Source organism: Prunus avium, chromosome 3 (assembly GCF_965620075.1).
Source record: "Prunus avium chromosome 3, drPruAviu1.hap1.1, whole genome shotgun sequence".
NCBI classification, from domain to species: domain Eukaryota; kingdom Viridiplantae; phylum Streptophyta; class Magnoliopsida; order Rosales; family Rosaceae; genus Prunus; species Prunus avium.
The window spans coordinates 840,439-858,886 of record NC_142286.1 but is presented as its reverse complement, the minus strand read 5'-3'; the positions used below and the strand labels follow the sequence as shown (position 1 = coordinate 858,886).

The 18,448-nt window shown below is 36.1% G+C and overlaps 1 long non-coding RNA gene across 1 annotated transcript; it reads right to left on the bottom strand.

Moving 5' to 3' along the window:
- Positions 1 to 2,106: 2,106 nt before the first annotated feature.
- Positions 2,107 to 3,501, bottom strand: LOC110756483 (uncharacterized). Its single transcript, XR_002526684.2, has 3 exons — positions 3,012 to 3,501; positions 2,720 to 2,933; positions 2,107 to 2,461 (listed from the first exon to the last, which is right to left on the bottom strand). It is a non-coding gene; the product is annotated as an uncharacterized LOC110756483 (long non-coding RNA).
- Between the last annotated feature and the right edge of the window lie 14,947 nt (positions 3,502 to 18,448).

Here is an 18,448-nt window from a genome sequence, read left to right as displayed (position 1 = left end):
GAGTCATTTATGACACTTTACATTTTTACTAAGGAGAATCTAGGGAGAAAATTAAGTAAAATTACATTTATGACACTCTACACTTTCCAAAACATGATTATCTTCAAATAAATACGCGAAAATCTAGGGAGAAAATTTACGGTGTTTTTTAAAATCATTTTTTTGTGAATTTTGTCAGTTAAACAAAAAAAAACATATGATGACATGTGGCGCTGCAAGAGGAAGAAAATTGAAACTTTGATAAACTATTTGAATTTTTTTATGTGTAAAAATTATATTTTAAAGCTTAAAAGATAAAGAAAATGTCATAATGAGTTTGTGAGAATTTATGGTGATTGTGATTTTTGGAACTTAAAGCATTGTAAAATAGTAATAAATGGAAGAGAATGACACATGGTAGCCCCAGATTGATGTATTATCAGAGTTTTCGACAGCTGTCAGTATCGCGTAGCGCCATGTGTCATCAGATGTTCATCTTTGTATCTTAAACTTAAAAGATTCACAAAAATGAATTAAAAAATATTTAAAATGCAGTGAAGATTTCCAGAAAATCCCTTGCAACATTATCTTCAACTATGAGCTGTGAAAACAAAATTTTGACTTTGGGAAATTTGAAGTAATAATTAGAGGAAGAGTTGTTGTAAAGTAGTGATCAATACTTTGTAAACCACTTTTTGGACTTGGGATACGAAGTATTGATGTTGAGAAATATGTATGTAATTTTTTTTTGGTATTTTTTTCATTTATTTTAATATTTGAAACGATTTTACAACAAAATATGATTAAAATATAACAAACATAACACATGTCAGCACAAGGAGAGCCTAGCATCCCATCCACTTCTATGTGTCGGCAAGGTAAACCGCCACCTGGCATCTCATCCAATTAACTATTTCTTTTTACCTCAAAATTGATTTAAAAATCGTTTATAATTCAAAAAATTCCCAAAAAATAATGTCGGGATTGGTATGACATTTTCTTCGAGCACGTACGTCAAATTTCGCCAGTGCATTCAAATTTCGATCCGATCCTTATGTGATCAAACAAACAATAGCTTAGGGTTTACAAAATGTAGTTATGTTTTTATTTGCATCATTCACATTTAGGGATGACCCCCAAATTTTAATTTTAAAACAATTGTAAACCACTTTTTGGACTTGGGATACAAGTATTGGTGCTGAGAAATACGTATGTATATTTTTTGTATTTTTTTCATTTATTTCTATATTTTACAACAATTTTACAATAAAAATATGATTAAAACATAACAAATATGATGGATTAGGGTTTATGGGTTTAGGGTTAGGGTTTGGGGTTTAGGGTTTAGGGTTAGGGTTAGGGTTTATGGGTAAAGAGTATTATGGAAAGCGTTTTCATATGACAAACTTTTCATGCTATATATATGTGTGTGTTTTTATGCTATCAAAACAGAATAACTTGGGATGGGTATTAAATAATATTCTGCATGTGTCATCTTCAAAAACCAAGTTAATGGTAATACTTCTAACCAAAATATAACAAATGTGACACATGTCAGCACAAGGAGAGCTCAAATGTAACAAATATAACAAATGTAACAAATACGTGCACCATCACCGATGACAAGTTTCCCTTTTGAGGGAACGTGTGGTCCTATGTTGTATTCTTATTGTGTTTATGTTTTGTATTTAAATTTATTTTATTTTCTTTCCCCATCCCCAGTCTTCTATGGATATAGTCGAGATATAGTCTTCATTTTGGGTAATGTCGACTTCTTCAGCCAACACTAAGCCAAAGAGGTGTGCTGAGATGGTTATGTTCATTTCCAAATTTGAAAGGAATCTGGGCAGACCATATTGGAAGTGCTTCACCACATATGTAAGTGTATGGTCTCCAAATAAATTTTCTTCCCAAACTAAAAAATGTAATGTATTATGTTGTATTCTAGTTATTTTTAGGGAGCTACTAAGTGCAGTGGATATGAATGAGTGAATACAGCCAACATGCCAAATGAATCTCACCTTCAACAACCTATCGCTTTGCCTTAAAAAAAAATTCATTTCTATAATGTAATACGATGCCCAAAAATGGAGACACCCAAAGCGGATGGAGACATTCATTCCATGCTACGTTGGGAATTCACACCTAATAAAGCAATAGTTGGGAATCACGCTCTCACAAGGTGTCCATATTCATAGGGAAAATTTTATAATTTTATAATAAAATGTGTTCCATATTAAACAATGTTACCTAGAAACCCGATGACAACCAAATTTTTGCTGGAACTTGTGTTCCACACAATAGTATTGATATAGTTGAGATAAGTACACCAGCCATTTCACTTCATATACGAAGTATTCCTCTTGACAAATACGTACGAATTTGTATACTCCTTGTTTTGATTCATTATAAAAAAAAATTCAATTAATCGGAAAACCTTATCCTCATATCCAGCTCCACAGGTCAGCAAGGAGGCCGCCACCTGTCATCATCATAACATATAACAAATGCATCATAAAAGATACCAAATGCATCATAATAGATACCAAATGGATCTTAACAGATACCAAATGTATCATAACACTTAGAAAATGGATCATAACAGATAGCAAATGCATCATAGTAGATATAAAATGCATCCTAACATATACCAAATAACCCAAATGATACATGCCCAAAAACGATAATGAAAAAGGAATGGAAGAAGAAGAAAATCGTACTAGGGTCAACTAGATTATACCTGCTAATATAAGATGCAATGAGTATCACAGTCAAAGAACGAGCTTTAGAGCTCACTTTCTTCCCATGTCTTCTATTTTTCTCTCAGATTTTCAGTTTTCTCTAGAAAAAAAATATAACGTCAGCTCACAACTAGTACCGAGAAAGAGTACTCTTACCTGCACAGAGAGGGAGCAGCCCATATGTGTAAACCCAGAAAATCAAAGCCTAAAATCCTAAACAAAAATTAAACATTAAAGAATGCAATAGAAAATGCAAAACATAATATCAAACTTTGAAAATATATTACTCACTCAAATAGATCTCAAACATTACCCTCTCAAATAGATCTCGATTTTTGAATTGTGATAGTGAGAGAGAGAGAGAGAGAGAGAGAGAGAGAGAGAGAGAGAGAGAAGGGGATGGAGGTTGACGCAGAGAAACTAAGAGAGCAAGAAATGAGGGAATTGAGTGAGAATTGAGAGAAAGAGAAAGGGAGTTCCAGAGAAATGTATGGATTCTAACATAAGAAAATAGGAGATGGTGGTATTGATGAGGCGAATCTGTTTGAGAGGAATAAGAGGGATTCTGAAACCAAAAAAAAAGAAAAAAGGACGCGGTTGGAAGGAAGAAGGGCGGGACGAGATTGGAAAATGCGCGCCATGACACGTGGGCTAAGGGGGAAGTGCAGTGTACCCGTTTCTATTGTAAGTTTGGTTTTTCTCTCCAGCCGTTGAGATCACTTAAATGGCTAAGATGGAGCCGCAAGTAAAGGTTTGCAAAAAGAAGTTCCCACCTGAGCCTACGTGATTCCTGTAATCCCCAACTAGTGGAAGGAAGTGAGTCAATAATTTAGTAGGGCCCAAAGCCCAAAACAACAAGAAACTAATTAAATGAAGACAAAGAACAATGTCATTCCTGTTATCCCCAACTAGTGGAAGGATGTTGCTGTATGTCGATGGGTGCTGTTGATTCTGTGAGAGAAGAATCAGTCAGTTTCAACTTCTCAAAATGGCTTTGTTTTATAACTCAATTTTGGTTTCGGAGAGAGAAAGAGAGAGAGAGAGAGTCACAAAGACAAAGTTCTTTCAATTTCAAGAGTTTGCTCCGTCTGGTTCTTGGAAAACAATTAATGTAGACTGCCAAGTCAGTTTTCTTAGAGAATTTGACAAGAAAAAAAATCTGTTGGCAATACCCATACGCATGCCTCTCTCTCTTGTTTTTTCAGTCTTCCACATAGGGCTGGGCATCTATACCGTATATACCGAAACCGTGTCAATACCATTGTTCGGTTCATTTTTACACATGATTTTTCATGTTATTCACCTATTATTTTGAGTTAGTTCTTGACATTTTATAGCTTTTTACTTCCTTTTTGTGTTTTCTTAGATTTTACCTTGGTTAGAATGAAAATGAGCTAAAAGTGCATTATTGGTTATAAATTCTGTTTTTGTTCATTTTCGTAGGTCAACTTCTTGGCCCGGGATCAACATGCTCTGGTACTCGGATGAGGTGAAGATCTTCATGAAACTTGTTCCAATGGATGTTAACTACAACATATCCAAATTTTAGCTTCATTGGACAAGTATTGCCTATCCAACCAATCCAGCATGTTACCACAGCTTTGGAAATCCGAAGTGCTCCAGCTTTTACCTCCATATTGTTATCTTGATTCTTCTTGTTACCATAACACTTGGTAACAAGAAATTACCTTGGTTAAGAGATATTTTCAGAGGCAAAGAGCATATTTTCAATGACAAAGCTTCATCATGGCAAGGGGACAAAGTTTGAAGCTTTAACAAAAGGTGGAGTTTTATATATTAAAAGTGAGCTGGAAATCATGGGCTAAAGGAAGAAGAATGTGCAATCTGCAAAGTTGATGACAATTCCTTCATTCTACAATATAGAACGTGGGGGATTTGATTCATCTATAATACTACACATTAGAGAGCAGGTTTTGGAAGCTAGGGAGCAAGAGGAAGAAAAGAGGTTTTTGGAGAGCAAGAGGGGGGGGGGGGGGGGGGGGGGGGAATGGCATAACAATTGAAGAGAACCTTGGGGAGCCTTGAGGCAAGGATCCAAGGGGTTGAAGATTGATCGGTGTATAAATTACATATCATTTTGTACCCTTTTAACTTATGATTTGGTTATGTTTTTGAGTTAAACTTGTGCTTTTAATCCTTTTTGTGTTTATCTTTCAGTTCATTGAGCTTTAGGTAATAATGATGGCTTTAGAGAGCATAATTCATGCAATTCAAGCATGTTAAGGCCTAATTTGGATGAATGGATGAAGAGCTTAAAGACAAACTCATTTTGGCTACAGCCCCCTGCCAGTCCAGTTTCGTAGGTCATATTGCAAGCTTTGTTTCAACAACCTACATAGCTCGAATGAGCCCACATTCTTCATAAACGTTGTTCCAATGGGTGTGTACTATAACATATCCAAAATTCACCCCCATTGGATAAATCTGGAGTCCGTTACCTAGCAAACACAGAACCATGCTCAGGATGGATCTTATCAGCGCGGAAAATGAGTTAGCAATTTGTTTCGGCCTTAACTTCTTCCTCCGACCTTGGATTGGCCCAAATAACATATGGCTGGAAAGAAGACATTCTGAACTTCAATTTAGAGTGCTTAAAGTCCTAATTTGATTAAGAGAAGCCCAAGTTGTAAGCCCTTGAAGTTTCTGGTCATGCTGACCTCAGCATGTGCTGGTTGGATGCTTGGTCATGGTGAGCTAGGTATGAGCTATCATTTCTGGTTGGAAGCTTGGTCATGGTGACATGAAGATGAGCTAGGGCTGCTGGTGGGATTTAGTGGTGAAGTGCATCAACCAATTCAAGATTTTCTAATACAAGTGCATCACCCATTTCAGATTTTCTAATACAAGTGCATCAACCATTTCAGATTTTATAATTCAAGTGTTGTATGCATTAGTCTTATTGAATTCTGATTTTCACTTCCCCTAGGCCTATAAATAGGGAAGTTCTCTAAGCTTGTAAAAACACCCCAAGGGGGGGAGCTCTCAAGCACTTCTCTAGAGCTCCCTTCCCTTCTCTCCCTCAAATTCTCTTAGTTTCCCTTTGTAGTTCTCAATTGTTGTAATAAGATCATTCTATTAAATTTTCTTTGTACTAAATATCAAACACTTTTCCTTTCTCTTCTTCTAAATTCTTCAAATGCTCTCTTCTCCAAACACTTCTCCCATTTCCTTCATCAAATTCTCTAAAGTTTTCAAACACATGTTCTTCCAAAATTCACAAAGCTCTCAAAACACCTCTCTACTTTCTTCTCCAAATCCTCCAAGTTCTCAAACACTCTCTTCCAAATTCCCCATGTCTTAAACACATTCCCTTCCAAAATCCTCAAAGCTCTCAAACACATGTTCTTCCAAAATTCTCTAAAGTTCCCAAACACTTTCTTCTCCCTCCTCAAAGTTCTCAAACACTTCCCTTCTCTCCCTCAAATTCTCTTAGTTTTGCTTTCTAGTTCTCAATTCTAGCTTTCTTTAATGTTTTCTTAGTTGTAATTTATTTAATGTACATTCTTTCTTAAGTTTTCAAGTTGAATTAGTTTCCAAGTTTCAATTATGGTTTTTGTTCTTATTCATTATGCTTATAAGTTAATATGCTAGTTTGAATGATTGATCACCATTTAGGCTTGCATGTTAGCTATCTTGGTTTGAATTAAGAGTATACACCATGCTTTAATTCGAATTGAACTATGAATAGGAAGAGTATGTATGGACATTCGACAACAGGGATTAGATACATGCTTGGTTGTTTAAAATGTTCTTCTATGCTTAATGGGTTCCTAATGCTTAATTTTAGGTTAGACAACAAATGATCAAATTAGGGAATTAGGAACACAAGGTTATGACCACACACCATGGCTTAATCATACTTTAGCTAGAATCAATCCATTAATCTAAATTGAACTTGGGAACTTATTTGCTTGAGTTACTTTCTTATTTTCTTCCTTCTTTCATGTTCTTTGTTTTTGTTTCTGTTTTGTGTAGGAAAAATGAATTGAATCATTCAATCACCAATCCTCGTGGGATCGACCTCGCACTTACATACGCTAAACTACCAACGGTTCGTGCACTTGCGAGTATCACAAGTTGAGGATGCAACTGAATCCATTTTGGTGCAGCTGTATCTATGCAACAAGTTTTTGGCGCCGTTGCCGGGGATCGGTAACATTGTTTGATTCTATTTGGCTTTCCTACTTTATTTTTTTTTTCTTAACTGGACAATTTCAAGTTTTAAAGTTAATGACATTAATGGACAAGTTGTGTTTGTAGTCCAACAGAAAAGGACAATTGCCCAACAAGCAAGAGAACTGGGTTTAAGTCCCAGCTTACACAACCCATTGGTGCTTGTTGCTTTGAAGCATGGAATTGGACATGTGTTGATTTTTCCTTTTCATTTTTAGTTTTTTTTTTATATATTTCGTAATCCTTTAATTCTGTTTCAAGTTTTTTGTGTTCGTTTTAGCAATTTATGATAGCTTAATAAAAATGGAGAGAGATGGCAACCTCAATCATAAGAATGGGGAGGGTGGAGCAGTGGGAGAAGTCGCGACCTCCAAATGCATCATGCTCGACCTAATCGCTTCAAGGGGGAGTATTCCAATCCTTTCTCTTTAGTTGTTTTGTTATTACTTCAGTAATTTTAATTTTCTATTTCTTTTATTAAAAAAAAATTAAAAAAGATTTTTTATATTAGCTGACTCGTGGTAACTCCAGTGAGCGTCTCCGTCAATACAGTGTCTAGGAGTTCTTTAGGCGACACCTTCGGTGTCTAAGAAGTTTGGGTTTTAAGTGGGACCTTTGTGACCCCTCCAACCTTCCCGGATCCCCTGGCTGTGTTTTCTGAGGCCCTTAACTGGTCATCCATGAGTTGCTTGTATATTTGTGTGTTTTTTTTCAAAAAAACAAAACAAAACAAAAAAAAAACAAAAATTTTAAAAAATTGAAATTTGAGTTTTTATTTTTTTTTATCCTTGTAAATTGCAATTTGGAACTTCTTTTTTTTTATTTATTTATTTTTCTTTGTGTGGTCAGTTAGTTGTAAATAATAATAAATTTTAAAAAAAAATCAATTTGGAACTTCTTTGTTTTCTTTTTTTTGTTTTGTTAAGTTAGTTTATGTATTTATTTACGTGGTGTGGTTAGTTAGTTTATTTCTGAGTGTTAAAAACATATTATTTTTATTTCACTCAAACACTGCATTACAAACAAAGAAAAAAAAAGTAAAAAATTAAAAACAAAACAAAAAAACAAAAACAAAAACAAAAAAAAAAAGAACATTCAAATAAATTAAAAATAAAAACAACTTCTTCTTCTTCTTCTTCGTCTTCATCTTCATCTTCATGGCATGCCTCTATTATCTCTTACTTGCAGAATCTGCAGCAGCTCCACATGGTCCTCATTTTTTCTTTGCAGTGCTTCCACGTGCTGATTGGCACAGTAGAGCCGCTTCTGCAAGTCCGCCACCATAGCCTTCAAGGAAACTATTTCCTCGCTCATCGCGGCACACTCCCGTGTTCTCGCCAGTAAACGCATGCCCAAATTGGTAGCCGAGACTGCGTGGAGCACAGTTAAATTGTGGGACTCCTCCACTGCTGCCTTGTCAGACCTCTTTGCCACATGCAGATGATCTGTCGATGTGAGCTTGCTACCAATCATGCCTTCCAGCAGCACTGCTCTGTTCGGCACTGCCTCAGAAAAGTTCGGTATTACCTCAGCAAAGTTTGAGGCCGTACCATGATGATATGTGGAGTTTGGGAAGACATGGTTTTGAGGAGCCCTTATCTGCGCATTCGGTGGCGCAAGGGACAATTCAAGGTTGAGATCATCAAGGTGAGTGCATGAGGATGCCATTGTTTTGTTTTTGGATTTTTTGATGTTTTTCTCTGAATTTGCAGGAAGAAATGCGGGGTACTCTTCTACTTCACCGAGATGAGTTTAAATAGACTTATACAGACGAGGGAGCCGAAAGCACTTCGGATCTCGAGGGTGCTATCCTGTGCTCTTTTCTCTCGGATCCCTTCATTTCTGGCGCAAATTGCGAGCACGTTTTTTTTTAAAAGGGAGCATGTCTACACTTTCACTTACTTTTGCCTCCCTGTTTTCTGATGTTTGTGTTTTTGCTTTTTCAGTTTTTATTTTATTTTATTTTATTTTATTTTATTTTCAATTATTTTCTTCTTGTTTGACAGGTTTCTTAATAATGTAGTTGGAAGAAGAGACAAAATTAAAGATGCGTCTTGGACACCTGGTGCAAGAATCCCAACTCTTCTTTTAAATTCTTGTTTGAATTGCGTGTTTATTTCAGTTTATTTATTTATTTATTTATTTTGTTTTTTATTTAATTAGGTAGTATAATTTAAAACTCATAGGATATTCTTTGAAGGAGCTAAATTTTTGGTAACTCCAGTGAGCAACCGCAGTCTATACAGTGTCTAGGAGTTCTTTAAGGCGACACCTTCGGTGTCTAAGAAGTTAGGGTTTTAAGCGGGACCATTGTGACCCCTCCAACCTTCCCGGAACCCCTGGCTGTGTTTTCTGAGGCCCTTAACTGGTCATCCTTAAGTTTTTCTCTTAAAAGAAGAAGCAGTTATTTGTGTATTTACTTAACTAAAAATAAAAAATAAAAAAAAAAAATCTTGTTTGGGTCTTCGTGTTTTTGTTTGATTGTCATTCTTTAAATTTAGGGTCAATCGTTTCTTTGAGATAGCTAACGTTTTTATTTCCCAATTAAAGAAAAAAAAAAACACACACATACACTTTAAAATTAAATAAAAACTGAAATCATTTCTTCTTGGCCTTCGGTGTCTCGACCATAGGAGCTTTGAGTTTGGCCCTCTGGCTGTCCTCTTCCGGGGCTTCACGCACAGCCTCTTGGGGCTCATCACTTGAGCTCCCAAAGATCGCAATCTTAGCTTGAGCGTAACTACTCTCGCGATCTGCTTGCTTGCGTTTACCCGGTCGGTCTAGGTCCTCCAGCTGCTTTCGCATGTCGCGAGAATACAACTCTACCATCTTTGATAGGTTTTTATTCTCGTCCCGCAATACTTCTAGCTGGTGTCGATTCACCTCCACTATCCTTGACCTCTCCCTTTTTAAGCTCTTTATAGCACTTTGACAATCTTCAACCATACTTCGCTCCGCCGCCAACTGAGCTTTCAGCACCTCTACCTCATGGGACTTCGCAAGTAGGCGATAACCCAAACTTGCAACACATGCTGTACTCTGCACGCTCAGTGCCAGGGCATCACTCGTGACTCGGTTGTCATCCCTTGTCCCGAACACATGTATATCTTTGGGAGTCACTAAATTTCTGCCAACTCCAATGGCAACATCGTTGTCCAGGAGTATTGAGTCATTGACAGTCACAAGCCCCCGTGCGGAGGCAAAGTAGGGCATCCATACTGGTGCTACTGCTTGGCCTCGTGTCTGAGTCGGTGGAGCTAGGTTGAGATCTAACGAAAAGGGGTAGGAAGAAGCCATTTGATTTCTCACTTTTTTTTTTCTTTTTCTTGCTTCTTTTCTCTTTTGTGTTTCTGAGTTTGTGTGTTTTTTGTTTTTTGTTTTTTTCCCTTCTTTTTCCTTCTTATAGATGTAGTCTTTGACAAACAAACCCTAGCCGTTGCAGCGTCTAAGCGTTTTCTGAATATCCAGCGTTCCTCGAGTCCCACAACCTTCTCACTTTCCAACCGTTTCCAACACATTTGTCACGACTTGCTTTGTCTGAACGGACGCGTTCAGCAAAGTTGTCGCGCCTTTCCATGAGCCCGTAATTTTCGCTTGTGGATCTGCGGCGCCTCTATGCGTCGACACGTGGCTCCTGCTTTCTGCCCGTGACTATCCATGAAACGACATCAGGGACCACATTCCCTCTTTTTAGAAATCCCGCTTTGCGCTCATAATTCACGTTTTATCTTTTTAAGAAAAAAAATTAAATTTAAACGTGTGGGCTTCAGATTTCATGTTGGGTCGGGTTTTACCGTTGTTGGGTTAATTTCATTTTGGGTTGGGCTTTCAATTGTTTGGGTTTCAGTTTGTGTAAGACTATCTGTTAGGGCTTACTGTTTTGAGTGTTTTGCTGTTTCGTGTTTTTTTATTTATTTATTTTATTTTATTTTATTTGATTGTTTGTTTTGTAATTTTTATTTTGTAATTGTTTTATTTTATTTTTGTATGTTTTGTGATTTTTATTTGCTTTAATACCCTTCATTTGTTGTTATGACATTGGTTGTGGCTAATTTTTAAACATTGAGGATAATGTTCATTTCTAGGTTTGGGGGTATTGGAGTTTAGCAAGTAAATTTGGTTTTTCTTAAAATTAAAAAAAATAATAATTGAAAAAAAAAAAAATTTATTTTTTTGCTTGTTTTTATTTTAAGTATTGTTTTGTTTTGTTTTTGTTTTGAGTCACTTTCCGAACACTTATGATGAGATAGTGATAAATGTTTGCATGACTTAAATAAAAATTGGATTTCATTTTATTTTAGTGTTTTTTTTTCTTTATTAAAAAATAAAAAAAAATTTGGCATTGTTCTAGCATGATATGTTTGAAACCTTCTTTACACTTGCCATTTGTTTCATAATTTTCCAATTAAAGGATTTGCATGACCCAAAGAATTGTATCAAGCACAAATTAGACTTATATAACCATATAAAGTGAGCTTTTGAGCCTTGTACTTCAATTCATGAGTGTTATATACATACTCTTATTTTCTTGTCATCAAAGTTGTTGTTTGATCTCATTATTTATTGATTTGGTTGAACACTTAAAAGTCATTCATTCTTATGCAATTTGACTTCACGACATTTAAGAAGTGATATTAAGGCCCTCTTTGGATCGTTTGTGCCTTTCAAGCTAACCTTATGCATGCTTAAGCATGATTTTCCATTGTTAACCATTTTGAGCCTACATGTAAACCTTTTCTTTCATTTAATCAATTATATTTCCTCGCCTTAGCCTGAAAAACAAATATTTACCTTTCTAAAGAACTCATGAGCTTTAATTGGGATGTGTTTTTCATACTAAGTTTGGGAATTTCGAAGAAAAAAAAAAATCACACAATTGGTGAAAGAAAAGAGAAAAGTTGTGATTAAGTGGTGGTTGAATGAAATTTCATTTTTGGGCCTTCAAAATAAATTGGTGGTTGTTCAGGAAAGGAGTGAATCAATGTAAATGAAGGGTATAAGGAGTTTTGATCAGGTAAAAGAAAAAAATCTAATCGTGATGATTCGAAGTCTTGTAAACAATTATTTTATGCTCTTGCATTGCGAGTTCCTTGGACTTTGTATTATCCATATCCTTCATTTCTTACTCACCTTACACCCTTGGCCCCATTACAACCCATGTTAAAGACCTAAATTGATCTTAAATGTCATGTGGTTGAATTGCATTCATTTTTCTACTTTTAAGTGTTTGACATCCTTCTTGAGATCATATTAATGCAAGTTCTTCATATTTCTATTGCGAGTTAAGTCCCTTATGGTTTAACTCTATTCTCATGTTTATAACTGAGTGTGCATTATAGCCCTCTTCTGAGTGATTCATTTGTGAGAGGACAACTTTGGTGAGATTTGAAGTTGAACTTATGCTTTGTATGATTTTTGAAATTGTGTGAAAACTAAGATTGGGGAATTTGTTGCATTTGGCTATCACACTACTACACTTTGAGCATATTATGTTTTGAACTTTGCCGCTTTGTGAATAATGTCTAAAATTGAGTTTTTATTGTTAAAAACTTTTGAGTCATGTGCATGAGTCATTTCTCTTCAGAAAATGTTCGGGAAGATTGTTTTGAGTCTTACTTTTGTTTTGTTTTTATTTATTTATTTTATTTATTTATTTTTTGGTTTTTGGTTTTATTTTTGTTTGTATAATTATTTTTATTTTTATTTTGCTTAAGGACTAACAAATCTAATAAGTTTTCTAACCATTTTGTTTTGTAGAGTTAGAAAAACGTTTGTGGGTATCGTATCTGTTAAACCCTCAGGAGACACAACTCCTCCTACTAGGGATGCCTAGAGGTTTAAAGGCTTGTTGCATACGCTAAATGCAATCGAGTTACCTACGAAAGTGGTTTAATTAACTTCTTGTTTGTTTTTATCTTTGTTTTCCTTTTGTTTTGCTCGAGGACTAGCAAAATCTAGGTTTGGGGGTATTTGATCGGTGTATAAATTACATATCATTTTGTACCCTTTTAACTTATGATTTGGTTATGTTTTTGAGTTAAACTTGTGCTTTTAATCCTTTTTGTGTTTATCTTTCAGTTCATTGAGCTTTAGGTAATAATGATGGCTTTAGAGAGCATAATTCATGCAATTCAAGCATGTTAAGGCCTAATTTGGATGAATGGATGAAGAGCTTAAAGACAAACTCATTTTGGCTACAGCCCCCTGCCAGTCCAGTTTCGTAGGTCATATTGCAAGCTTTGTTTCAACAACCTACATAGCTCGAATGAGCCCACATTCTTCATGAACGTTGTTCCAATGGGTGTGTACTATAACATATCCAAAATTCACCCCCATTGGATAAATCTGGAGTCCGTTACCTAGCAAACACAGAACCATGCTCAGGATGGATCTTATCAGCGCGGAAAATGAGTTAGCAATTTGTTTCGGCCTTAACTTCTTCCTCCGACCTTGGATTGGCCCAAATAACATATGGCTGGAAAGAAGACATTCTGAACTTCAATTTAGAGTGCTTAAAGTCCTAATTTGATTAAGAGAAGCCCAAGTTGTAAGCCCTTGAAGTTTCTGGTCATGCTGACCTCAGCATGTGCTGGTTGGATGCTTGGTCATGGTGAGCTAGGTATGAGCTATCATTTCTGGTTGGAAGCTTGGTCATGGTGACATGAAGATGAGCTAGGGCTGCTGGTGGGATTTAGTGGTGAAGTGCATCAACCAATTCAAGATTTTCTAATACAAGTGCATCACCCATTTCAGATTTTCTAATACAAGTGCATCAACCATTTCAGATTTTATAATTCAAGTGTTGTATGCATTAGTCTTATTGAATTCTGATTTTCACTTCCCCTAGGCCTATAAATAGGGAAGTTCTCTAAGCTTGTAAAAACACCCCAAGGGGGGGAGCTCTCAAGCACTTCTCTAGAGCTCCCTTCCCTTCTCTCCCTCAAATTCTCTTAGTTTCCCTTTGTAGTTCTCAATTGTTGTAATAAGATCATTCTATTAAATTTTCTTTGTACTAAATATCAAACACTTTTCCTTTCTCTTCTTCTAAATTCTTCAAATGCTCTCTTCTCCAAACACTTCTCCCATTTCCTTCATCAAATTCTCTAAAGTTTTCAAACACATGTTCTTCCAAAATCCTCAAAGTTCTCAAACATCTCTCTACTTCCCTTCTCTTCCAAAAGTCTTCATGTCTCAAACACTTCACAAACACATTTCTCTTCCTTCCCTAAGTTCTCAAATTCTCCAAGTTCACAAACATCCTCCAAGTTCTCAACCACTCTCTTCCAAATTCTCAAAGTTCCTAAACACTCTCTTCCAAAATCCACAAAGCTCTCAAAACACCTCTCTACTTTCTTCTCCAAATCCTCCAAGTTCTCAAACACTCTCTTCCAAATTCCCCATGTCTTAAACACATTCCCTTCCAAAATCCTCAAAGCTCTCAAACACATGTTCTTCCAAAATTCTCTAAAGTTCCCAAACACTTTCTTCTCCCTCCTCAAAGTTCTCAAACACTTCCCTTCTCTCCCTCAAATTCTCTTAGTTTTGCTTTCTAGTTCTCAATTCTAGCTTTCTTTAATGTTTTCTTAGTTGTAATTTATTTAATGTACATTCTTTCTTAAGTTTTCAAGTTGAATTAGTTTCCAAGTTTCAATTATGGTTTTTGTTCTTATTCATTATGCTTATAAGTTAATATGCTAGTTTGAATGATTGATCACCATTTAGGCTTGCATGTTAGCTATCTTGGTTTGAATTAAGAGTATACACCATGCTTTAATTCGAATTGAACTATGAATAGGAAGAGTATGTATGGACATTCGACAACAGGGATTAGATACATGCTTGGTTGTTTAAAATGTTCTTCTATGCTTAATGGGTTCCTAATGCTTAATTTTAGGTTAGACAACAAATGATCAAATTAGGGAATTAGGAACACAAGGTTATGACCACACACCATGGCTTAATCATACTTTAGCTAGAATCAATCCATTAATCTAAATTGAACTTGGGAACTTATTTGCTTGAGTTACTTTCTTATTTTCTTCCTTCTTTCATGTTCTTTGTTTTTGTTTCTGTTTTGTGTAGGAAAAATGAATTGAATCATTCAATCACCAATCCTCGTGGGATCGACCTCGCACTTACATACGCTAAACTACCAACGGTTCGTGCACTTGCGAGTATCACAAGTTGAGGATGCAACTGAATCCATTTTGGTGCAGCTGTATCTATGCAACAAAGATGCATTCTCCTTCTCCTCTTTGTTTTTAGTTTCTTTCATTTTATTTGTTTCTTGTATTTTCTTAGTTTCAATGTAACTTCTTATTTTGCTAGGGCTTAGGTTGAACCCCTAAACATGAATACCTTATTGTTTTGATGCTTTGAGTGTATGAATTTCTAGATGTTGTTGATGAACCCCATTCACTAATTGAATCTTATGATATGTGTTTGCTTCCTTTGCTTAATCACCTTAGGTTGTATGCATGTAGCTAAAGTTGAGAAGTTGTGTAAGATAACCAAGAACATAATTTCTAATTAGCAACAAATGATTGAACTTGTTTAAGTGAGCATCATGTAAATTGGTTTCTTGACAACAATTGATGAATTCCAATTCACCAAATTAATCTATCCTTGATGTGTGTTTTCCTTGATTGATTACCTTTGAAAGCATGCTTCTTGAGGTTGTTGGGATTATGTGTATCTTCATGTTTTCCTAAGCAATAAATGGATGGAGTAAGAACCATCCATGTGAATTGGTTTCTTGAATACCTAATGTAAACACCATGCTATTAGGATTCTTGTGATGTTCATATTCTCTTTGAACTTAATGGGTTTTCCTTGTAATTGAATCGAAGTACGAACCATACCTAGGTTCGGTTATGGGGAGGGCACAAGTATTGTAGCACGAACCATGCACTTTACGTATATTAGAGAGAATCAATGCATCTTGAGCCACGACCCATGGTCTTGATTGCGAACATCTTCATCAATACGTTTAGAGTTCATGACTTGAGTATCCATGAACATGGGTAGAATTGTTTAGGGTGGATTCCGAAACCCTAGTGTTTGTTACTTGGTACTTTCACTTTTTGATAATTCATCTCTGCCATTCTCATTTAATTTCAAAGTCCATTTACTTTCATGCATTAGAATTAGGTCACTTGAACCAAACCAAACCCCCCCCCCCCCCCAAATTGTGTTGTGTTTGAAACATTGTGTGTTTTCTTATTTGATTTCTGTTTATTTTCGTAACTGTTTTGGACTTTTGGTCTGCGCTGTGTTCTTCGTTTTTGTGTGCTGAATCCAACCATATAAAGAACGTGAAATTTGGATAAACGGTTGGAAAGTTATAGGCAAAACACTGGACAGAGGTCGAAACTGAAAAAACAGAGAAACGAATCTGCCCAAAAACGACCGGTCGTTACTGTTCAGGCGACCGGTCGCACATGAATCTGTCCAAAAACGACCGGTCGCCACTGTTCACGACCGGTCATCACTGTTCATTTTCACTGTTCACGGCACTGTTCACATGTGATAAATAGGTGATAAAAGGGTGATAGAAAGTGCTGTTTCTGTTTTTCTTTGGTTTCTTGTGTTGTTCCATTTCTTTTACACTTCTTTACTCATTTCTAGTTTCCATTTTGCATTTGTGCATTTGTGGTGTGTTAAATAAGTGTTCTTTACGTACTCAAATTAGAACTTATAGGAAGCCGACAAGTTCTTCGTGGTATCGACCTCGTACTTACATAATCTATACTTCGATAGATTCGTGCACTTGCGGGTATTTTTAATTGGTTGTTTGCACATTAATTTGTGTCCTTTTAGGAATGCAACAACCATGTCATACCGTACCATATAATACCGTACCGAACTCCTACTGAATTAAAACGGTATCATACCGTACCATACCAGTCATGTATGACACGGGTGCGGTATCATAAATCAGCCACCGTATGCCACCGTACCGTACCGAATAGTAACCCTAAACAAAAATACACACTAATTTTTTTCACTCTCGACACTCGATCTCTCTCACCCAAAACCCAGACTATCGATCTCTCTCACCCAAACCCAGCTCTCTCTTTCTCTCAAACTCTCGATCTTCTTCTCAGTTGCCCTCGATCGATCGAACCAGGCCAAACCCTTGGATCTCTATCTCTTTCTCACTCTCTCACTCTCACGATCTCTGTCTCACTCACTCAATCTCTCGAATTTGATCGATCTCTCGATCTCTGTCCCACAGACCCACTCTCGATTTAATCCGTCTCTCTCTCTCTGGACTCGATCTCTGTCTCTCTGTCTCGATCTCTCTCTGTCTCAGTCTCTCGATCTTTCTCTCTGTCTACCTTCTTTCTTTCTTGTTGTTCTGCTCGAGAGGACGCCTCTGCTCACTAACCTCCCAGAAAAAACAACCCCAAATTAGGGCTAACAAGCTCTTCTCTCTTCTTGTGATTTCATCGCCCGTCTGTTTTGTTTTCCGGGAAAGTTTATATTTTCGTAGAAAAATTCCATTTCCAGGTGAGTGTGATAGTGTTTGTTGGAAACATCTACTGTTTGCTTTACTTTTTTCTTTTTTCAGTTACAACTTTCTATTTTTAATTGCAGTTTAGTTATGCATGTCAGTCTCTCAATCTTTCTCTATCTGTCTCAGTCTCTCGATCACTCTCTCTATCTGGAACTGGAAGCCCCAAATCGAAGACTCAAACTCAAATGGAAATGGTAAGTTTATGTTCAACAAATTCTCTGTCTGGAATTGAAACTTTTGATAATAAGCTTTTAATTTGCATTGATGAATTGATGAATTGATGTCTGAAATTGATGAATTGTTGCTGAATTGATGAATTAGGTATTAGGACAATATCCGAATTATGAATTGATGAAATTGTTGCTGAATTGATGAATTGTTGCTGAATTGATGAAATGTTGCTTAATTTTGGGGTTTATTTTGATTTTTGTTAATTCTTGTCATGTAGTCTCGATCAAGTAAGCATAAGGAGAACAGTGGGCTTGCTATTTCTTCAACGGCAACATCACCAGCACCACCACAGTGTGCTGTGCAGCCAGAAGCCCAACCTTCTGAAGCTCCTGAGCAAATGCAAGCCCTTGAAGTTGAGAGTGAAGACATAGAAATGGTTAGTGAACTGAACTCAGATAGCAAAGGTAGATGTAATAAGAGAAGTTGGGTTTGGATCATTTTACACCCTATGATGATAAAAAAAACTGTCAAATGAAGCTGCAAATGAAGTTTGGATTGCATAACTTTCTGTTTTTATCATTTATGTTTGGATTGTATTTGTAATTTTGTAAGCCATAAGGCATAATTATTAATTATCACTTATTTTGGTTTGTAAGCCATAAGGCATGAGTTTTATTTAACCATGATATTGATTTGGTTGATTAGGATTTGGATGTTGAATTGTTGATGGATATTGATTTGGTTGATTTGGATATTGATTTGGTTGATTTGGATATTGAATTTGTTGATGTATATTGATTTGGTTGATTAGGATTTGGATGTTGAATTTGTTGATGGATATTGA